This window comes from Cyanistes caeruleus, chromosome 2, assembly GCF_971803275.1.
Source record: "Cyanistes caeruleus chromosome 2, bCyaCae1.hap1.1, whole genome shotgun sequence".
In the NCBI taxonomy this organism is placed as follows: domain Eukaryota; kingdom Metazoa; phylum Chordata; class Aves; order Passeriformes; family Paridae; genus Cyanistes; species Cyanistes caeruleus.
The window spans coordinates 40,868,124-40,889,081 of record NC_141702.1 but is presented as its reverse complement, the minus strand read 5'-3'; the positions used below and the strand labels follow the sequence as shown (position 1 = coordinate 40,889,081).

The 20,958-nt window shown below is 38.3% G+C and overlaps 1 long non-coding RNA gene across 1 annotated transcript; it reads right to left on the bottom strand.

Annotated features, from left to right (window-relative positions):
• Positions 1-560: 560 nt before the first annotated feature.
• LOC147654749 (uncharacterized) lies at positions 561-18,227 on the bottom strand. Its single transcript, XR_015283058.1, has 3 exons — positions 17,972-18,227; positions 10,308-10,574; positions 561-2,533 (listed from the first exon to the last, which is right to left on the bottom strand). It is a non-coding gene; the product is annotated as an uncharacterized LOC147654749 (long non-coding RNA).
• Between the last annotated feature and the right edge of the window lie 2,731 nt (positions 18,228-20,958).

Sequence of the window (20,958 nt, the reverse complement as noted above, 5' to 3'; positions counted from 1 at the left end):
TGGTGGGAGCACAGCTATTCAAAGTGTAATTTTTGTTGATTAAATTTAGCATTATGCTGGTTTGGGCTGGGGTAGGGTTAATTTTCTTGACAGCAGCTAGTAAGAAGAAAAAAGAATATGGGGAACCCAGGCGAGTTTGAAGACAGAGGCACAACAAAAATGAGCTGTGAGGCTGGACCAGTCATTCACACAGCAGTTTCTTAAAATATGGATGAGCTGGACTTCTCTCTCCATCTTCTGCAATGATTTAACTTGCAAGTCCCAGTGTTTGTCTCTGAGCTGCATTAATTCACCAGCATGACAAAACAAAAATAAACAAACAAAATCCACATAAACACCAAAAAAAATTTTTTTTACAAATAACTAGGGAGTGTTCTGGTCTTTTAATGCATTAAATAAACCATGGAAGGGTCAGAACAAATAAGAATGTTCTTCTAATGCTACATTTTGGGCTGTGTTTTGGATTTGTGCTGGAAACAGTGCAGATAACTGTTGTGAACCAACTAATGGATCCCAATGAGAGACACTTCTGCCTGAATTAAGGTGCAAGTAAGACCATATGCTGGAGTCAACAATACAGATTTTATTTAACCATATGGTAGAGAGTAAGATCAAGTAGAAGATAGTCACCACCTGAGGATCTAGTGGTTCCCTGTTGGTCCTTCTTCACCCTGGGCTTCTCAGTGATGGACATTCCAAGGTCATTCAAAACTTTTCACTATACATACATCTTAGATAACAATGGAATTAATGCTAATTGGCTGCACAATTCTCTGATGTTAATTAGTCTGCACGCTCAGACTCCCCTTTCTTTTGAGTATGTGGGTTTCTTGGGTCAATAGGCAGTGAATAATTGTGATCTCCCCCTTCTGGAATTAACTTTTTCCCAATTGGAGCTGACTTCAGCACAGTTATTGAGTTGGCTTTCCTTGTGACCTGTAAATTCTGCGTACTTTGTGTCCATTATTGGTGATATCTTCTCTCCCAGCTGTGGTAATCTCCCCCTAGTTCTGAGCTAACACCAGGACAAAAATAATGCCTTTATCTTATCTCAAGCTCCTGCTGCTGTGGCTGAACTCAGAGACCAAGTTCCAGGTATCCATATCCAGGGATGCGTATTCGGGGCACTTTGGTGATAGTCACAGATGCCATCTGTCCCAAAACTTGGGGTGATCTTTGTTTGACTAGAGATGTGTACAAAGAGTTGCTTCTTTGCATGGTTTTCCACAGAGGGAATTTTTGTCTGGGTGCATTACCCAGGATATGTTGGGCACATCTCACCTCCTCCAGGCCTGGAGTTAGCACCATCCCATCATTCCCTTCCATGCTTATCTCACGGCAAAGTCCTTCTGTGGCCTTAACATTGTTTGAGACAGGCAACCAAGCTCTTTAATTTCTTACAGTAACACAGGAATATTTTCATTACTCCTGTGCAGTGCTTGCAGAGTGTAAAGGCCTTTTCTGTCTCTCACCCTCCCCACCAGTGAGGAGGCTGAGGGCACACAAGGAGTTGAGAGGGGGCACAGCCAGGACAGCTGACCCCAGCTGATCAAAGGGATAGTCCATAACAAGTCTGGCAAGAATGTTATCCAGGAAGCCACTGCTTGGGAAATGGCAGGATATCACTTGGTAGTCAGCAAAAATTTTCATTTGCATCACTTGTCTTACTTGGACTAAGTTATCTATTATTTTAATTTTCATTAAAACATTATTATTATATTTCAATGACTGTCTGTGTTTATCTGGACCCATGGGTTATCTCATTTTTATCCTTCCAATTCTCTTTCCTCGCTGTGGTGAGGAGTGAGCCAGTGTCTGTGTGGTTTAGTTGCTGGCTGGGTTAAACCATGACAAGCATAAGGTGTACAAGTTTAATATTTGAGATTCTCATTCTGAGTCCAAAAGTAATTCTTAATTTAGCATGATTTATCCTGATAGTATGAAAGAAATACAGCAGAAAAAGTATTTTCTCCTTAAAAGACATGCATGGGGAGTTTTCAGATGTTTTGAAACCTGCATGTTTAAATATAATGGTCATTTTACGTCTTGCAGGAAACACAGTTTGAGGCTTTTCCTGTACATTTTGCATCCTTCAACAGTCACAAAGCTAAAGGCACTGGAGGAAAAATATCACATATGCGTCATTCTCTCCATGAGCTCCAGTCTTTAGAGCCAGCAGATACACTTTATAGCAGTCTGGCTTTGGTTTCAGTATCATAACCAGATGACAGTGAATCATACTTTGTAATTTAGCTAAAATATTTGAAAAATAACCCTTTTGTCTGGTTCATTCCCTCTGGCTTAATTTTTTTCTTTTAAAACATAGCTATTCCATAACTTGTGGCATGCAGTGAAGGCAACATGAAAAGTATGAAATCAGGAACTCTTCTCACACAAGTTCTTTTGGGACATGATGGCCATAGAGTTGAACTTCTGAATGTGCTTCATGGGTGGCCAGGTGGAGTTCTCCCAGCTTCAGGCTCTTCAGTGTCTTCCAATAAGACTGACAAATAATCTGGTACTTTGCAGGAAACTGGGGAAAATAAATTGATTAGTGATACTGAGAGGCAGCAGAGACAAAGAGCTTAGACTAGAAACCTAAATTGTAAGTGAATTTAAGTATGGTGGTTTCTATATGGTGACTGTGGATAAGGACGTCTTTAATAAAGTACTGCAATTAAAAAATATTTTATAAGTATTGGTGCATTTTAAAAGATACTTCACATAAATAAGTACTATCAGAAACACTATTTTAGAGTGAGAGAAGTTTGTCAGCCAAAAGGTATTTCAAAGTAAACATTTTATTCTCAACAAAAATACATTGTTCAAAATTTTGCTTTCTAGTGAGATTGAATGAGCTATTTAATTTATTAAAATCAGAAAAATCATTCATATTCTCCTTTGAAAACTATGGTGTTCAAAATGAAGATAGGTCTGGTGGACATCTAGAAATATCAGCCTAGCATAAATAGAAGATATTAGAGATTTCCTGAAATGCAGTTGATCCAGGGCTGAATTCTGCTATAAAATGCAGACAGGAGATTCTTGACCATCAGTGTGAAAATAGGAACTGCTAAAAGAGAAATGATCTTCTGGAGGAAAAAAAAATGGCACACAATCATATATTTAAAGAGAATGCCAAAAGTCATGGTTACTGATTTTTTGAAAACTGGAGGAGTTGTTTTTCATTTTTCTGGAGGTGGCAGAAATATTTTAAGTCTCAATATAGCATCACATTGTACAAGGCCTTAAGGGATCCTAATCCAGTGATATTGTTCTGGGATTTATCTTTAGAGGTGCAGCTTCTAGTAATGGCTTAATGTCACCAAAACTAGATTTGTTTTAACCTTTATTGTTTGCAATAAATGATTGAGTTCCAAGCAGACTGTATCATTAACTAGAGAGTTCAAAAACAGCTTCTGTATATTTTTGATCTTAAGGAAAAAAATAACTGAATTCAGGAAAGAGAAGTCTACTTTGGAATAAAGTCATCTCATATGCCAGAGTCAGCATGAAGGAATACAAAAGTACAAACTTTCCAGCATAGCACGAGGCATATGGGGTTAAACAAAATGGCTTGGTGGGAAGGACAGATGATTTTGGACTTGTAGCATAAAGACAGCATGCTTCCATGGTAGTGGAATGTAGTTGCTAAAGAGAGGGAGAGAAAAGTTATCAGAAGACAGAAAGAAGAAAGTTATAAATAATTTAGTTAGAAAATTGAAAGTGATAAACAATTTTGAAATTAGTAAAGTATGACTATTATGAAGATGCCAGATTAGTGCATGATAATCGAAATCTAATTTGGTTGACATGGAGTTTTAAAAGTCAAGAAATGATCGGTTCCTTCAAAATTCAGTTTTGAAAGCTCTTTCTTATATTTGAGTAATGTGATGAATTACAGTCTTTTCCCATATTCCTAAAGAATTTACATACAGCAGTATCTATTCTTGTTCTTTAGAGAAAAAACATATGCAGAAGTGTTAAGGCAGGAATAAGACATGACATCCTAAATGAGGAAAGACAGAATATCATAAATATTATATCAGAAATAATTTATATCCCAAGTAAAACCATGTCTTAAAACAGATAATGTTTTTTTTTCCAAAATAAAAGCTTGTCTTTTTCTTTCTTTCTTATTTTGAGGCAGGTTTTTCCATCTCAAATACACTTGCCTAGGGAAAGTTGTACAAACTGCTCTCCCAGTGTTATCACTGCTAACACCAGTTATGACACCACAGCCAAGAAACAAAGTTTTTTCTGATAACAATCTTGCAAACTGTTTAGTGATTAACAGTTTCAGTGAAGCACCTCTAAATCCACCTAGGAGCTTTTATTAAGTGAAAATACTAAACCAGCAGTTTTACCAGAAAAATACACCAGTTTATCAGACTGATTTTAAAGTCACCCCATGCTCACAATAAAAGAAACATAACTGACATAATTTATCTTAGTAAATTATATGACTGATGCAGCATTGGACATCTTCACATTCTCTTTCACATTTCTTGAAAATAAAAGGCCTTAGAATCGAAGACAGGAGCAGGTCAGACCTGAGAAGGCACTTCCAGAAGAAGCCTGAGCTGAATAAAATGAGCACCACATGCAAACTAATATCTGTCATATAGCTGGATAATGCTTTTATTCCCTTAAATCCTCTGCTTCATAATAGGAGTGAACTATGTCACGCAATGGTCCAACAGAGATTTTTAGTATTTCAGCATTTCTTTTTGCAAATAAAATGTCTTCATAAGGTCTTAAGAAGTGGCAAAACCAGCTGTTCTTGTATGGAGCTTTAGGGGTCAATTTATGAGGGGTACAATGTAAAAAAAAATTTGGTTTTCATGACTCACTTTAATATGAAATAAAAAGCATTAAGAAAAGCTGTAAAACTATGCAAGTTGAGTATGCATGTTAAAATTTATGAGGTTTCTAAATTGACATCAGACACATTTTTTTAATACAGATTTATATTTATGCCACAGGCAGACATAACATAAATTAGACCTGGATGTAACTTTGGTAGCACAACTTTTGCCTGTGGGTTAAAAAAAAATTTTGTAAGAAGCAACTCACAACATCTGCTCTTTGGACAGGGATGAACACAGTTACACATAGACAACAATCCTAAGTTTACTCCTATGTACATGAAGAGTAAATCTGACTGTCCAACAAAAGTATCACTATGGAAGTCTGGCCTAAGTGAAATCAGAACTGTGTGTGTTGCAGACAGCATCTCCTTGAGCTTATATATTGACATACTTTAATGTTTTTGTCTCTGGTGAAACGGGAGAAATTATGAGATGAGTGGAAAAGGTGTCCATTATGATGTCCTACTCATCATTTGGAACACCACAGTGCTCCATTTGCCTTTAACTGAAGATGAACAAATGGCAAAGGAATGATTTGGCCAATGAGATTTTTTTTAAAAAGAGCCAATACTTACATATTCAAAGTGATTGATGCTTGTTCTTTCATGGCACAGAAGATGCAGCAGGCAAAGCCTATGCCAGACTTTCTTTCTGTGACAGGAGGTTGTGAGGCACATCTCATTCTCTGTAGCATAAATCCACTGGAGCATACCACAAGAAAATAGCACCATTTGGGTCCCTTCTTACAGAGTTCACCTGCTTCTGACTAATTTTTCTATGAACTTTGATTATAAGAGAAGGTGTAATCCACCTGATAGATATTCAGTTGCCCATGATTTAAGATGCAATTTTGGTATGGACAGCTATATAATCTGGTCTCAGAATCCTGAGAAAGTCGCTAAGCTCTAAGCTGTGTAAAAGTATCTAGTGTAGAACCAAGTGTACTAAGTTAGATGGACTGAAAACATGACAAGATTGTTGAGGTGGAGACAGGCCCTCCAGGATTCAAGATGAGAAACACTGGCATGAGGAAATTTAAAATGCTGATGAAAATCAGGGGATCTGAAGCTTCCACTTCATTCCCATTGATACCTGTCCATCAGAAACCCAGTGGTGTCACACAGGGGCGGTGAGAGAACTAACACTTAACCTAGGAGCTTTCTACTCCTAGCTGTCTGTTGCCTACTGAACTAGACAATGATTATCCTGTTTGCAAAACATCTCCATGCAGTAGAAAAGTTTCCTGAGGAAGTTCTTGAAAAGTTGTGTAAGTATCAGCCAATTCTGAGGGCTACATAAACGTCTATTTAGCCTATACCTAGCTGCAAGCACATAAACAGAGAAGGTTGAGAAGATAAATCTGGAGTAAGTAGTTCTGTGACAGCTGAGAAGAAACAGACAGGTGTTCCAAGAATTTGGAGCAGCCGAGACTGACAAGCATGAGAAATGTATTCCTGGTTTGCCCATTGTTGTAGTGTTGCTCTAAGAAATATTTACCAAGGCAGTATCACCAGTAGGATGGAGCCACAACTCTAAAAAAGTCATGGGCTTTTAGTCATTTAGAACCAGAACCACTTGATTTGACATGGACTAATCCATTTGCTCATTCCTCACCCTCCTTTTTCAGCTGCTCCTTGCTTCACTTTACATGCAGTTACAAATCCCCCTGCCACAGGGAAAGGTAAAAGCCTTTTAAAAGTTTAAAAGTTTTGAGCAGCCCATCTGCCTTTGAGTGTAATACACCATGCTGCCTCTTGGGCAAGCCTAGAAGCAGTACATTTTAAGCCAATTCAGACAATATGTTAATAATGATCATTAATAAGAATATTTATAGCAATTTGTGATTATGGAAATAATAATAATAGTGTCAGTATGTTATATTTTGACAATATACAAGATATATAGGATAGGACAGACCATAGGATAGGTTAAGATATGGCCAGGAGTGGGAACAAAAAAATGTGAAGAAAAAGCAAGCTCTAAAAGACATTTCCCCTCACCTTTTCCTATATTCGTAACAGGAACACGACCACATGTTGCGCCTTCACTAGAAATCAGACAAGATGATTTCTAGTTAGCTGCCTTAACTAGGAGCACATGCTCTCATTAAATATTTTCTCTATCCAAGTGCCACCTTGGCTTTCACCATCACATCATGTACTTTGGTGGTGGCTGGTCTGTCTCAGAGATGTTCCTCCAGGCAGCATTGTAACAGCAGGTTTGGCAGAAAGGCCAGAAGGAATGCACTAGTAGGCATGACTAACAAGCACCTCATACCCTGTGCCTTGTATTTTTTGAGAGCTCAGCAGATTCCATCCCTGCCTCCTTCTCCCATTCTTTGCATCAGAGACCCATCTCAGACACTCCCCTTGTTGTTTGTCTCAGGTAAGTATTATTCAGACTTTTCCCAACAAAAGACTTTTATGAGTAATAATTACTCTGTGAGATGAAGACACATCTGCCTTCAAGTTCCACTCTCTTTTTGAAAAGGAAATTAGCCCTTACTTGCAAAACAGCACATTTTTCCAAATGCACCACTCATGCTTCATTTCAAAAATTTATCATCAGACAACAGACAAGATGGAAAATTACAAACTGAAGGAACCAATAGAAACCCCTCTGCTATAAAAGAATGGAGACAAAAGCTGTTTGATAAGTGTTAAGGGTGAGATTAATTTCCTATTGTCTAGAGAAGGCTAAGCTGGAACCGCAAGCTGGAAGAAGTTTGAGTTCTATCAAGAAAAATAATCATTTGCTTTCACATTGAATTGAATTTGTGGTGATGTTTTCATTCCATCCAGCCAAATTATTTCCTTTTCATCTTTAAGTTCATTAAATCACTTTTTTCCCCCTTTGATTAGATGACTATTAAAAGTGAGAATTAAAAACCCAGATAAATTATCCTTTATAGACACATATGAACATGTCCTACACAAGGAGACATGAAAAATCATCTTACAATACCTAGGGAAATACATGTATATGAAGACCAGATTTGAAGGAATTGTAGGACCCAGCCTTCACTTTTGTAGGAACCCTTCCAAAATTCAGCTGTGTATCTAAGAAAACAGTGTCCACACAGCAAAAGCCACACCCTACAAACAGGTAGTGATGGGTATTTCTGGAGCTGGATGATGTGGATTCAGTAGCATCCCAGACTAAAGGGTTCCTATGCACACACCATGTCTTCCCTTTATGATCTCCAGTGCCCATTTACACACTTAATTTCATTACAAAAAGCATTATTCTGGTAGCCTCTGCAGCTGCTACTGAAACGAGTTGCATTTGCTGTTGTTGGGTTTTGAGCTGTGCTGGTCTCTGGTCCTTGGAGCAAAGGCAACACCATCCACTAAGCCACACTTCACACGGTTCCTTAAGAGCCACAGCCTTTTGCACTGCTAACAGCTCCCTCTCTGAAGCTGCATAGCTGGCTTCCAGCTCTGTGCCCGGTCACCCAAGCTGTGGCAGCCTTTCCCAGAGCCCCTGGGGCAGCACTTTCTCCTTGTTCCCACGCTACAGACCTTGCACTGTTATCCTCCCTGCCCCGCACCTGCAAACCCTGCAGCACTGGTACGGGGGTTCTCATGGGAAGTGACTGCCACCAGCGTGAGAATCACCCCTGCTTCCCCTCCCTCTTCCTACCCTGTGGTCCAAACTTCTGGTCGACATTAGTTGACCCAAAAACACGCACACCCCAAACTTAATAGGCAGTCAGTGTGCAGCCTCAGCAAAACTTGCTTTCAGCAGCACCAACAGCCTCATAGGCAGGGGCAGCCGGTAAGAGGAGAGTCCTGATGAAATTATGTTGATACTGTAGAAAAAACAGGCAGAGCCACGAACCACTGCACTGGAGCACAGTCACAGAGAATGATGCTTGCCTGGAACATCCTTCACTGCTTCTCTTCTGTGTTACACACTTTCTTTAATTCACAGTTTACATACTGGTTTGTTGGTTTCAGGTTTTTGTAACCTCCATTGTAACTTTTTCCTGCCTTCATTCTTTGGAAGCAGTTCTGTTGGCAATTTTAAAAATAGCTGTAGTATTTTTCTTTGCAGAGAGATGTTGTTGATTGCACCACTTAAAAAAACCCGAAAGCTAGCTCAAAGCTTGCTTACTCTGTGCTTACATGGAGACTAAGAGGTCAAATTTTGTGTAAAGGAGGAACAATCACAATGTAAGAACCTGAGAAGCTTGTAAATTACTCTCAATTACACAGATCCTGTAAGCAGTATCAGTGTCAGAAGCTATTTCCATGAGGCAACCAGTGAAACAAGAGATCTTGCTGTACCAAGAATGGTACAAAGTAGTTCTACCATGACAAATGTAGAGGTTTTCTATTCTTTCTGTCACCATCGTGAGGACTGAGAATAACTGCGTGAAATCAGACATAGCTTTTTAAGATATCATATGCCAGAGGAGCCTTCTGCTGATTCTAGAATTGATGGCTATTACTTTGACCTCACTGAGTGAAAGAACTTGATTGTTGCAAAGCTTGAATAATGAAAAAAAAAATTGTTTCATACTCATATTCAGGCAAGACTGAAAATAATTTATTATCACATGAAATACCAATCTTTCAACATCTTATGCAATGCCTCCTGATTGTCACTGGCCCAAGGGCAATGATAGTAAGCAACTGAGATTCTACAGGCACCCTGTTCTGACAGACTGCTGAACCTGATCTGTGAAAAGCAAGGACAGGACACTGAGCAACATCCCAAAGTCTTTCAGGCAACACGTTGCTGGCACCTACAGACAAGGATCATCTGATGTGTATCAGATATTACCATTGTACCAAACATACAAATATGTTTATGTGTTTGTACAGGTACAGCAACAGATTTTGAAAGTTCAGTGATAATTTCACCAGTACTTAAATATTTCTTAGTTTTATCCTTTCAACTTTTGCAGGTCTTAACCACTCTTAATATTTAAATACAATGAAGCTTGCAGAATAGAATTTGGTAAAGAAGCTGCTAATAGTCAGTCATCAAGAATATTATTTCTAAATATTGTTTAAATTACTAATAATTTGTATTTCTCATAGCAGCTAGTAAATCACTCTTTTTCAGTTAATTTCAGAAAGTTAGTTTCAAAATACTTCTGCGACTGACTCAAGGTTTTCGTTCCTTTGAAAGGAACAGAGTCAATCTAATTCCCACAAGAGAGCTGTGTTTCACTGCTGCTGCCTAAACATCTAGAACTTTGCACGAGAAAAGGCCTGTGTAATATAATTGTAGAGAGCAGAATGAATTTTTTTAATATATTTTTTTAGAAACTAACCTTAGAATAGGCATTTTCTACCCCTAAAAATTCCCCAGATCTTCCCTCCCTCCTGTTTTTTTGTGTGAAGTGTTCACATTCAAAACTGAGGTTTTCCCCTGAGCTACATCTGTCCCATTTCTCTTCAGTGTCACCATTCCTCACACACCTACCAGCTCCTGCTGCCAGAGGCTTTGTTCTTCCACCTGTCCTTTCCACAGGGAGAGAGTTGGTGGGAGTGGGGCAGAGCCAGATCCATAAGCTTGGTGGCAATTGGTACAGATGTCACTAGAAGGGCTGGAACTTCATCCACAGATATCACATCATATATTGTGAGGGAATGGTGACTGATGACATCCATAAGCTGGCAGCAGAGCGATGAGAATTCCCATTCTTCCAGGGGTTCCTTCTGACAAAATCTGTATCTGCAGCAGGCACGTCTGCAGCACCAACGTGAGGTCAGATGGTGATGGTTTGTTAGATAGAATAAAAAAAACAAACATCAGACGCCAGAAAGTTTAACAAATTACTAAATTCTGAGGGTAGTAAGAGAAACTCTGTGTCTATTTTTCAGGCACAAATTAAAACAAATCAATTTAATTTCCTTCTTTGGTGGAAGGCACTTGATAAAGAATAAATAGAAACAAAATAACTTATACATACAAAATGCCAGCAAACCAACTAGGAAAGATGATGTAAATTAGACTACACTCATAATGAAAGAATGGTTGAAAAAACTGTGCTAAGAAAGTGATTATCACGGATTTATCAGACCAGGAAAATATCAGGGCACTAAGTAGACTATATCCTGCATAAACGCTTGCAAGAATCTTCACTAATTGTACAAGTGCTGGAAAATGCACACATATACAGAATTTGGAGAACTGAGAGGTGCAATTTGTAGTTGTCTTCTTGTAGCCAACTGCATTCCTAGAAGAGCTGAATGTAGACTGTAATTTTTAGAAGTACTTGCCATTCTAGGTACCTGCTGTCACCATGCATCTCTAATCAAGGATCACTAATCAGAGACCACTTCAGGAAAAGCGTATATTCTTTATATTTATGAGATGGTCTTTGTATAATAATGTTGTTTGTTCTTTTGTTTTACAGGTATACACTTTATCTTACCACAACAACTTTCTTTTTTCCTTTGCCATTGATATTTATTCACTATATTTTAATTTTATGTTCCACATGGAAGATGTATCAGCAAAACAAGAAAACAGGAAGGTAAAATATTATTCGTGCTTTTCTCACACTCTGAAGACTGTAGAGGCTTTATATGTAATAGGGCAAAAACAACAGTCCTAAAACTATATTTAGGCACTGCAAAGGTAACTTTCAGTCCTCCAGACACTGCATTTGGCTCCAAGGAAAAAGACTATGGATAGGATTCAAAAGAGAGAGCCAAGAGAAACCATGCAGAACGAAACACTGTGGAGAAAGTTATGCCTGGAGTACACCATTCAGGACAGCAAAATAGGTACAGCTCAACTCTGCCCTTCTTGCTGCAGGACACCTGCCCACCTTATGGCTCCAAGCTCTCAATTCAGGAATTATGAAACCCTGGGAGAATGTGGCTGCCAGGTCTAGTATCAGCTGTAGTGTTCCAGAGAGCTGCAGATTAGGTTCCTCCAGTTTGCATTTACCCTCTTGTAAGAAAGAAACTCCAAATTCCACATGAATCCCTAGCACTGTTCACAGTCTGAGAAAGTCTAGGAAGTAAAAAAAGCTTGGCACTTGAAACAGACAAAACACAATTTCCAAGTTTCAGAGAGAGCAACTCCTGGCCAGCTTGTTTTAGTTCTAGGACAGCAAGCTTTGGATTTTGTCTCATAGCAATTTTCTATGGAAAGGAAGTTGATTTCCATTTGAGTGTGGTTTTTAATTCCTCAGGCAGGAGGATCATTTGCTTCTTTGCTCTAAATCTCCTTTAAGCTCATAAGAGGCATGTTTTAATTGGATATCTCTGTACCTGTTGGGAGCAAAAAAATGTAGTCGTAGGTGAAAAGGGATACAAAGCAATATAGCTCTCATGCTGAAAAAGAATAAGTATTTTTAATGAAAATAATTATCAGTATTTCACCAAATACATATAAACAATTCCCAGCAGCTTCTTATTGTGTGCTATAGGATCATAGCATACTTGAGTGCTGTCCTTTGACTGCACTGCTTGGTCTCAAATAACTGCTCTTCATTTCTGTACTCAGTCCATGCCATTATCTTCTTACCTTGATTGTTCAAACAAAAGGATCCCTCTTTGTTTTGCAGTTACACCACCAGTATCCCCAGGCAAAGAGTTATGAGGTTTACAAGGATGATGCTTGCTCTGATCAATGGGTTTGTGATAAGCACTGCCCTCTTCCATGTGCTCCAGAGCATGAATCTTCAAGCTCCTCAGCCAGCCTTGTCCTTCTATTACATCTTAGCTATTACACCTCCATCTGCCTCAGCTACACCAGCAGCAGGGTTAATCCCTTTCTGTACATCCTGCTTAGTGGGAACTTCCAGAAGGATCCAGCAGTACACAAACATAGAAGTCAGGGTGGTTGAACAGAATGTCAACGTCATTGAATACACCCTCAAGTCAAGTTTTTGAAAGGAGATTATTCTTCCATCAAAAAATGCACTATCTACGTGCAGATTTTACTGGCTGCAATAGGTGGGACTGATTTCCCTTCCTTCATGAAAGTGAAATTTAAAAGTGGCTTTATAACTGGAATCACCAGTGTCAAGCTGATGAAAGACGAGGATCTGCACTACTATTTCCAAGGTTAGAGCTCCCAGAATATGGATTAAAATAATTCTTTGCTACTGTGACATTGCTTTTTTAATGATGATTTGTACATATGTTGTCTCTAAAAGGATGGAGACAAAAGTCAGTTTTGAAAGACAATAGTCCTCTGATAGTAGGAAGATAAAATGACTGTGGAGGGCATCTGGGATCTGACCCTGTGTGTGAAGTCATGGAAACTCTAAGTTAATGACAAAAAAAGAGACTTAGCTACTGATGACTCAGAAAGGGATCATCACTATTGATCCATCACTAACTACAGCTGCCTCATCTGGCACTCACTTCTGAGCAATTATAGTTGAGGGAGAGACATGAAAAGCCCTTTTGGAAGAAAATTACTTTTGAATAAACCTTTGTACATAACTGTGCAAACAAAGAAGTGAATTCACAGTGTGAGTCACTGGAAGTTATTAAACCTAAGTTTTGAAAAGAACTGTACATGTCAGGGATATGTCTTTGCTTCTCTTTTCTCAAAATCCCTGCTCCTGAGACAGCCCCAAGAAGGGTATTCCATCCTGAAAGAGCTCAGTGCTGATTGCACCACAAGAGTCAAGAGGAACTTGGTGCTTTACCAGGATGCACTCATTTCATACCCTCATTTAAAGGGTAGAAGAACACCTTCTTGTTGTCACACTTCACCTGCAAGGTTTCTAATAGTAGGATGCAATCAAGCAATACTTATATTTTATATTGTATTGTATTATAGTCAGCTAATATAGAAAATTGGTGAAAGGAAATTCGGTTCAAAAATCTAATGTTCTTGAGAGTTCTTCACATTTTTGGTCTCCATCACACTGTGCTTTTATCCAGATCATGTACCATCTTTCTGGGTGAATAATATTTCACTAGGACCAGAGGTTTTATTAGTACATCTTTCTTGTTCTTCAGAGACCCGACAAGGTTTAGGATACACATCCTCACATTTCAGTTAGCTTCCCTCTTGTTCTCCCACCCCAAATGGAACTTTTATTTACTTATTTCAAGCACTGTGGAGGTCACACTTAGTGATCACACCCCCTGATCTGACAGCCTACAGCAGAATTTGTGATACAAGAAGAGGAAAATGTCTTTCACTGGAAGAAATCTGTGCCGCACATTCCCAAACCGAGAACTGAGGCATTGCTCGGTCTTATCCTGGCATCACATGAAATCTGCAAGTCCTAGAGGGTCTGACACACACAGAAAAAGGAGATCAATGAGTTTGAAATCACTATTCATATTTGAAGACAATGAAACTTTATCTTGGCTTTGTGATATTATGCACTTCTTTATCTGTTGCGTGGTTGGAGATATGGAGGGGCTTTGGCCAGCATTTCAGTCTCATGCTGAGAGAACAACCAGGACACTTAAACCTGAACCCATCAGTTCAAAAAGTGAGTTGGGTAAAGATGAAACTTGAGAAAAGATGCACCTCACAAGATCTTAAGCCATTTGTGTGACTCAAGATGTAGGATCAAAATAGAAGCCACAACTGTGAACCTGGATTACCAAATTCCTTTGTGTACAAACACCTCAGAAAAAGATAATTTTTAAATAGAGCCCACTGGCAAGAAATAAAAAGCAATGCACATGTGGTGTAGGGAAAGGAGCACAAGACCAGCAATATTAGATGTTCCAGGCAGACAATCCTTCCCAGTGCTTCCTCCAGACACAGAGGGAATTGGTTTGGGCCAGGAATATGGTAGTGGACAGCAGTGCCAGATCTTGGCTTGGAAAGACCTGAGGACTGGCATCTTTCCCTGGGCTCTGGGAAGAGAGAAGCAAGAAAGGCCTTTTCATTTCATTTATCTGTCTCCTTTTTAGCTTCAGCTCCCAGAATTTATCTTCCTCTCCATTTCTATAATTCAGGAATCATAGCAATGGGCAATATAGCATGAATTGACTTATGGCCAGGTATATCAGCTTAATCACAAAATATTGTGGGTAATAGGAGGAAGCAGATAAGACAAAGTATAAAGATTTATTTCTTCAGTATTAGAAGAAGCAGAGCAGTCAGGGTTTTTTCCATTTTTTTATTAGTGGTATTTTTGACTGCTGTCATCCATTAAGCCAGAAGCAAAAGAGAACAAAAGCAGCTTGAACAGTCTCATAATCTTCTCTGTTTAAATTAATTGGAATAAAATCACACCAAAAAAAATTTAAATCCCATTAAATCTTAGTTTTTACCTGGAGAGAGAACTAACAATTGTTTCTTTGGGACATAATCCATTTTCTGTCAAGTTTTATATATATATATATATATATAGTCTAAAAATTCAATAAGTATTAGTGACATAAAGGGAATTAAGAGGAGAGGAAGATCTAACTTTTGTGAGCACTGTGTTCTATTCCTTCTAATTTGTGTGGATGTAAGACAGCAATTACATAAATCGAGATATAGTAGAGCTGTGGAAGCAGAAAGGGAAATTAATTTACTTTTTTCCAATGGTATCTTGTACAAGAAATCTGCAAGGTTTTCAACTTCAAGGTCTAACACTAATAAGTTGTAGCAACATCAGTGAAGCATTTAATCTTGCAGGTTTTTCCATTCATTTTTGGGAGAGAAAGAAATTAATTGCTGAGTTGTAATCAGATATTTTTTTTTTAATGTACACACTGCTTGGCATTTGCTTGTATTTCCTGTGACCACCGTGTTCACCAGTTTGCCTTTACTTTGACTTGTACCACAAGCAGACATAACTGGATTCACATGGGTGCTGTAGCAGCACTGACTCTTCAGACATATTTACTTTGCCTTTTGGCCCTCTAGATCACTTTAACAAGGTCTCTGATAGAACATATTGATTCTGCTCTGGCTGAACATGATTTTTCTCTTCTAACAGGAGCTCCTCCTTTTCACTGTATTTTTACATCATAGAACAGCTGTTTGTGTTTGCCCAACTGCCTTCAGCACAAAGCACAAAAATAAAATTCCTAGCAATCCTATTTCTAAATTCCAGTGTTCCATTAGTGAAATACAAGTTTTTTAAGTAAATGGCTGTGGAAGCACATTTAAGTCACCTTTAGTAAGACAGCTAGCCACTTTTCAGAACCTCATCTTCATAAAGAGAAAAGCAGCACAATATATTTTTAGAAATCCTTCACAGATTCAGATGCCATGATTTTAGCCCCCAGTTAATGCATCATAAGGGAGACTGCTATTACAAGTTTCTGAGCATTCATCTTTTGCAGTTGAGGATCCTTCATGTGGGCAAAATTTACCCCCTCCAAGTTATCAACCCTTTTCTCCCAAAAAAATTAACACAAATGAAAACATTTCAAAATATTGAGCATTTTAAATGAGTCAGCTCAAAACAACAATAAAGAAAAGCTCCTGTATCTTGGAGAACTACTCTGTTTTACCAGAACAGGTTCCAAAATTTAAGTAATTATTTTGTGTTGAAAAATACCATCTGTTTCTTGGAAAAGAAACAAATTGTAATGAAATTCACTGCGAATGCAAGCTGCAACCAACAATTATGAGCAGTCTGCTGATAAGCACCCAGCAAGTCAGTGCAAAACCCCAGTACAATTCAAGTCTTCAAGATCTGTTGGAACAGGCACAAGTGATTGAGAAAGGGAATGTGACTTTCCTGTTTCATGTTTAAATACTATTTAAACACTTCATTTCCTGCAAGGACACCTGAATTTTTGTTTCAATACCTAAGCTTCCCTTGGGTGTATGGGAAAGCCATCCTTAGCTTCTGACCACTATTATACATGAGACTTAAACCACAGTGCCATCCCCAATAAAAAGGGTGAGTAAACCAACAATAATGAGTTCAATTATGTAGCTTATTCTCAACTGCAACTCAACAATATTTTGTAAATAAGCTGATATACCTGGTCATAATGAAATTTATGCTGTAATGCATGAATTATTCTATTTGAATTTAAAGGTCTATGCAAACTACTACTCAAAGTCAGTAACACTGGGAAATAATTGTTTGCTCCTAGGAAAGTTGCACTGTGTTTTGAATCAAACTACCATTTCTTCTTTCACACCTCACCAATATGTAATTTAACATTCTATATTAGATTTGTGGTGAAATGGGCAAGAAAGTTTTGTGTTTTGTGATCCTTCTGCTAAGCTTTGAAAGCTAAGGAGGAGAAAATCAATGTCTGGCACAATCTATGTGATTTACTGTGGACATCTGTATAAAATGAGATGAATCATATCCATTCACTGTGCTTCCATTGAGTATAGTCTAAGAGGTCCATTCAGATTAGATACATCCATCACAAATGCAGCATTTCATCATATGAATCACACCTAATAAGTCAATTTATAAGTAGAACATATATAGACTACCCATATGCACTGTATATTATGTCATTTACTGCATTATTAGCATTTAAGTGCTCTCTTGATGACATTAAAATCAAAATAAAATCAAACACAGTTGATGATTTATACCAATTAAGCAGCTGGGATCACAGTGGCTATGGCAATCCAATTGAAACAAATTGTGGGTCCTGAAAAAATATCAAAAAAAATTGACTTCTTATCTGTTTAGATTATTTGATCCTTAAAGGCTGGGGTTGGAATATAGCCTGAGAAAGCAGAACTCATTGCATCTCACATCACTTTGTGAAATGTCTTTCTCCATGCACATAAAAAAAAAACCAGAAAGTTTTGAAGAATTTACACAATACAAGACTTCTATACTGAATAGCATAAAATAATTCTTTTTAATGTAATTTCAATGCAAATTAAGGAAGTACATTTAAAATCTTTTGTATGTTATTACAAGTTTGGATGAAGCTGTATGTATATAAAGGTGACAGAAGAGAGGGCTAATGTCAGTCTTTTTCACCTGGACACCCAGAAATACACAGGTACATTTTAATTGGTTATTTAATTTTAAAATAACTCAGTTTTAAGAGCTGATATTTTGCTACATACCAGTATGTATAGTTATTTATTATGATCTCTAAAACACTCTGCTGTGGTTCAGGACCTAACCCCAAAATAAGATCTAGCAGTGCATAGATTAAGGATACGTGCTTAATGAGAAAATATGAAGTCACATGCTAAGCAGTAGTTTCAGTGCCACAGCTCACCTGAGAATCAGTCCACATTTTCTGGAGGTCTAATGGTAGGCACACAGAGCCTGTAAAAGACACCTCTTGTTTTTGCCTTGTCCCAGTTGCAGGATCACAGCAGTGCATGTGCTCACAGCTGCACCTGTGGCTTCAGTGGCACTGCCCTACTTGCTCCAGGGCCCCCAGGTGCTGCAGGGCTCTCTCCTTCAGCAGGTGCTGGTGGTCAGGCACCACACCCAGACTTGTATGAAGGGAGCTGAGCTCTTTGTACCATGGGGAAAATGAGGCACAGCATTACAGGCTTATGAGATAAGGCAAGTTACCCAAAGGACACTTCAAAAATATAGTTTGTGCTAATACATGCAACCAGTTTAAAAGCATAAGATGGTGCAGTGAAAAGAAATCCTTCTGAAAAGCAAAGTGTGTTCAGTGACAGATGGAACAAATGTCAGAGTAAGACCTAATATGCCCTGTGGATGATCATATGACTTAGTGTTCCAAAAATAATATGGGAAAATAAATATTGAAAAAGTCTTGTAAAATTATTTCAATGATTGTTTGAAATAAGCATTAAGATTTGAGCTGATTCTTGGGGCAAACCTGTGAGATTTTTAAAATTAAAAAAGTATTTATTGACAGTGAGATATGCAGTATATACAATAATCACATTTATTCTGCCTGGTGCACCCTAAGATTCAAGAGACACCCATCTTGCAGCTGCACTTGGATCATACATCACTATATTTCATCCCACTTAATGACCAGTCACTAAATAACTGGTCAGGTTTGGGACTTTCTTCTGCTGCCAGCATGCCCTGGGAAAGACCAGCAGCTGTAAGTGTATGTTGTTAAGCACTTGTTCTTTTAAACTGTCCCATTCTGCTGTGTTCCTTTTCTGCCATATCCATTTTTTGTTTTGTCCATTTGCTGTCATGCTTTGAGGGTCTCCTGAAATTTATAGCCAAATACAGGATTGCCATAAGTCAGTTAGATGTGAGTATTTCAACTTGACATTTGATGATAAATGGCCAGAGCATCCTTTCTATGTACAACTGCACATCTGCAACAATGATAATTTGTCTGATTTGAATCCAGGAAAATTGGTCTGGCATCCTGACTAGCCCAGACAAATGCCACCAAAACCACACTGCAGCAGACACACTGGTGGTGTGCAGACTGACCCCAGAGCTCATGTAGGAAAGATAGATCTTAATTTGTTCAAGCAATTAATCTATAGTCCAGAACAACCAAAAATGTCAAGATATGACCATTAAGGTGAGAAAGAGAGGGTGGATTTATAAAGAGTTTTCAGGATAACTGACAGTCTTCTTTTTGGAAGGCTTCTTTTTGTTTGAGCAAGCAAAATATTTGCTCTGAGGGCAGGGGATGCAGAAATGCAGGCAGGAATGGAAGCTGGCCAAACATTGGCTGTCAAAGTTTAGAGGTGGCCTTCCAACAGATGAGGAGAAGGGAAAGGAGCCACCTGCCACGTGTGGACAGACAAGGCCATGGAACATGTGGGGCAGTTTTCCAGAGGTTGTTTAATCAGGTGATATCTTGATAGCCAAAGCTATCTTAACAGTTCACACCACCTTCATCAATGACCTGAGAAAGGGTTGCAGGATTTAGATATCCAGGTTCAGACTGATTTTTGAGAAAAGGTATTCTACTTCCAAAGGTTTATTGCAACTGCCACTTCTTTAACTAAATTTAGTCTACTGAACGGTGATGGCTCAATATAACTTTACTATTGTTTAGCCCTGAAAACCTGAATTTGACATCTGCACTGCAGTGTCATCTTTACAATCTGTATATATATGTAGTATGCAAAATACTACTGTGAATCTGAGAAAAATGTTTTTATTTTCCCAATGCTCTGAGCCATGTCAAAGGTAAATCTAAATTCCCAGTCCCTGGAGTCACACTCAGTGAGACATCAGTGTTACACCAGGAATACCACTTCACAAAATATTTTGCTATCAGAGTGAAAAGAGATATGCTTCAGAACAATTTTATGAGTGTACAAAGATACTATGTATGACTTTTGCAATGAGTTTGTACTGTTACTAATCATCTGTATTGCATGAGTTTGGTGTTTTTTTTCAGTACAGAAACTGTACTGAAACTGTACTCTTGTAGGGAGAACACAGGGCAGAAGCTGGATTCCTAAAATTTAAAACAAGAATGGACTGCTAGACTGTTTTTAGGGTTTATTTTTTTTTTTTAATTACTTCCAGCTACAACTGTAGCTTCTGTTTGACAAAATGTAAGCTTGGTACTCAGCTAAAGTGTTTTTCCAAAAGGTAAAAAGCATTCATACACAGATATCAAGGGACAGAAAACATACTGCCTCTCTAGACTATCCAGTCAATAGTCACCTTCAGTACAAAAATGTATACCAAGTCAGTAATTTGGATATATCTGATTCCATATTTTGGCAATTGGTCTTTATCCTTAGATCCTAACATCTGTTTCTGGGACTGTTGGCATATTTTGTATTAAATAGGTTCAGAAATATGTCAGCCTTAAGCTGTCCTGAAGCCACCAGATTTGGTGTTTGTGCTCCTTTTCTCTTTACCTTTGACTTTACATATTTCTGAAGCTTCATTCTGAGCACCTCATACCCAGTCCCATCAATGTCTGTAACCTGATGATAGGACATTCCCTTTGAGGGAATTTTGACTCATCTCAAGTAAATAAACTTCAATTCCTGTCTTCCATGTTCAGTGTGAGTAGGGAGGCACAGGAGTAGATATCTTTGGCAAAGAAATAGTTTCTCTAAGATTTCTAGCATAGAAATGGCATTAGTTGGCACTTTCACTTTTTTTAAGAATGCTCATAATGAAACCTCACTTTGCCTGGTTATTGCTGTATGATGGGGAGTTTCCATGGTGATCAAATAAAATTTAAATAAGATGCAGAAATCTTGACACTGCGTTGCCTGGCTCAGTTTTATGACATTCATAATGCCCCTTAGCTTCAGTGAAATAGTGCTGCAAGTAATT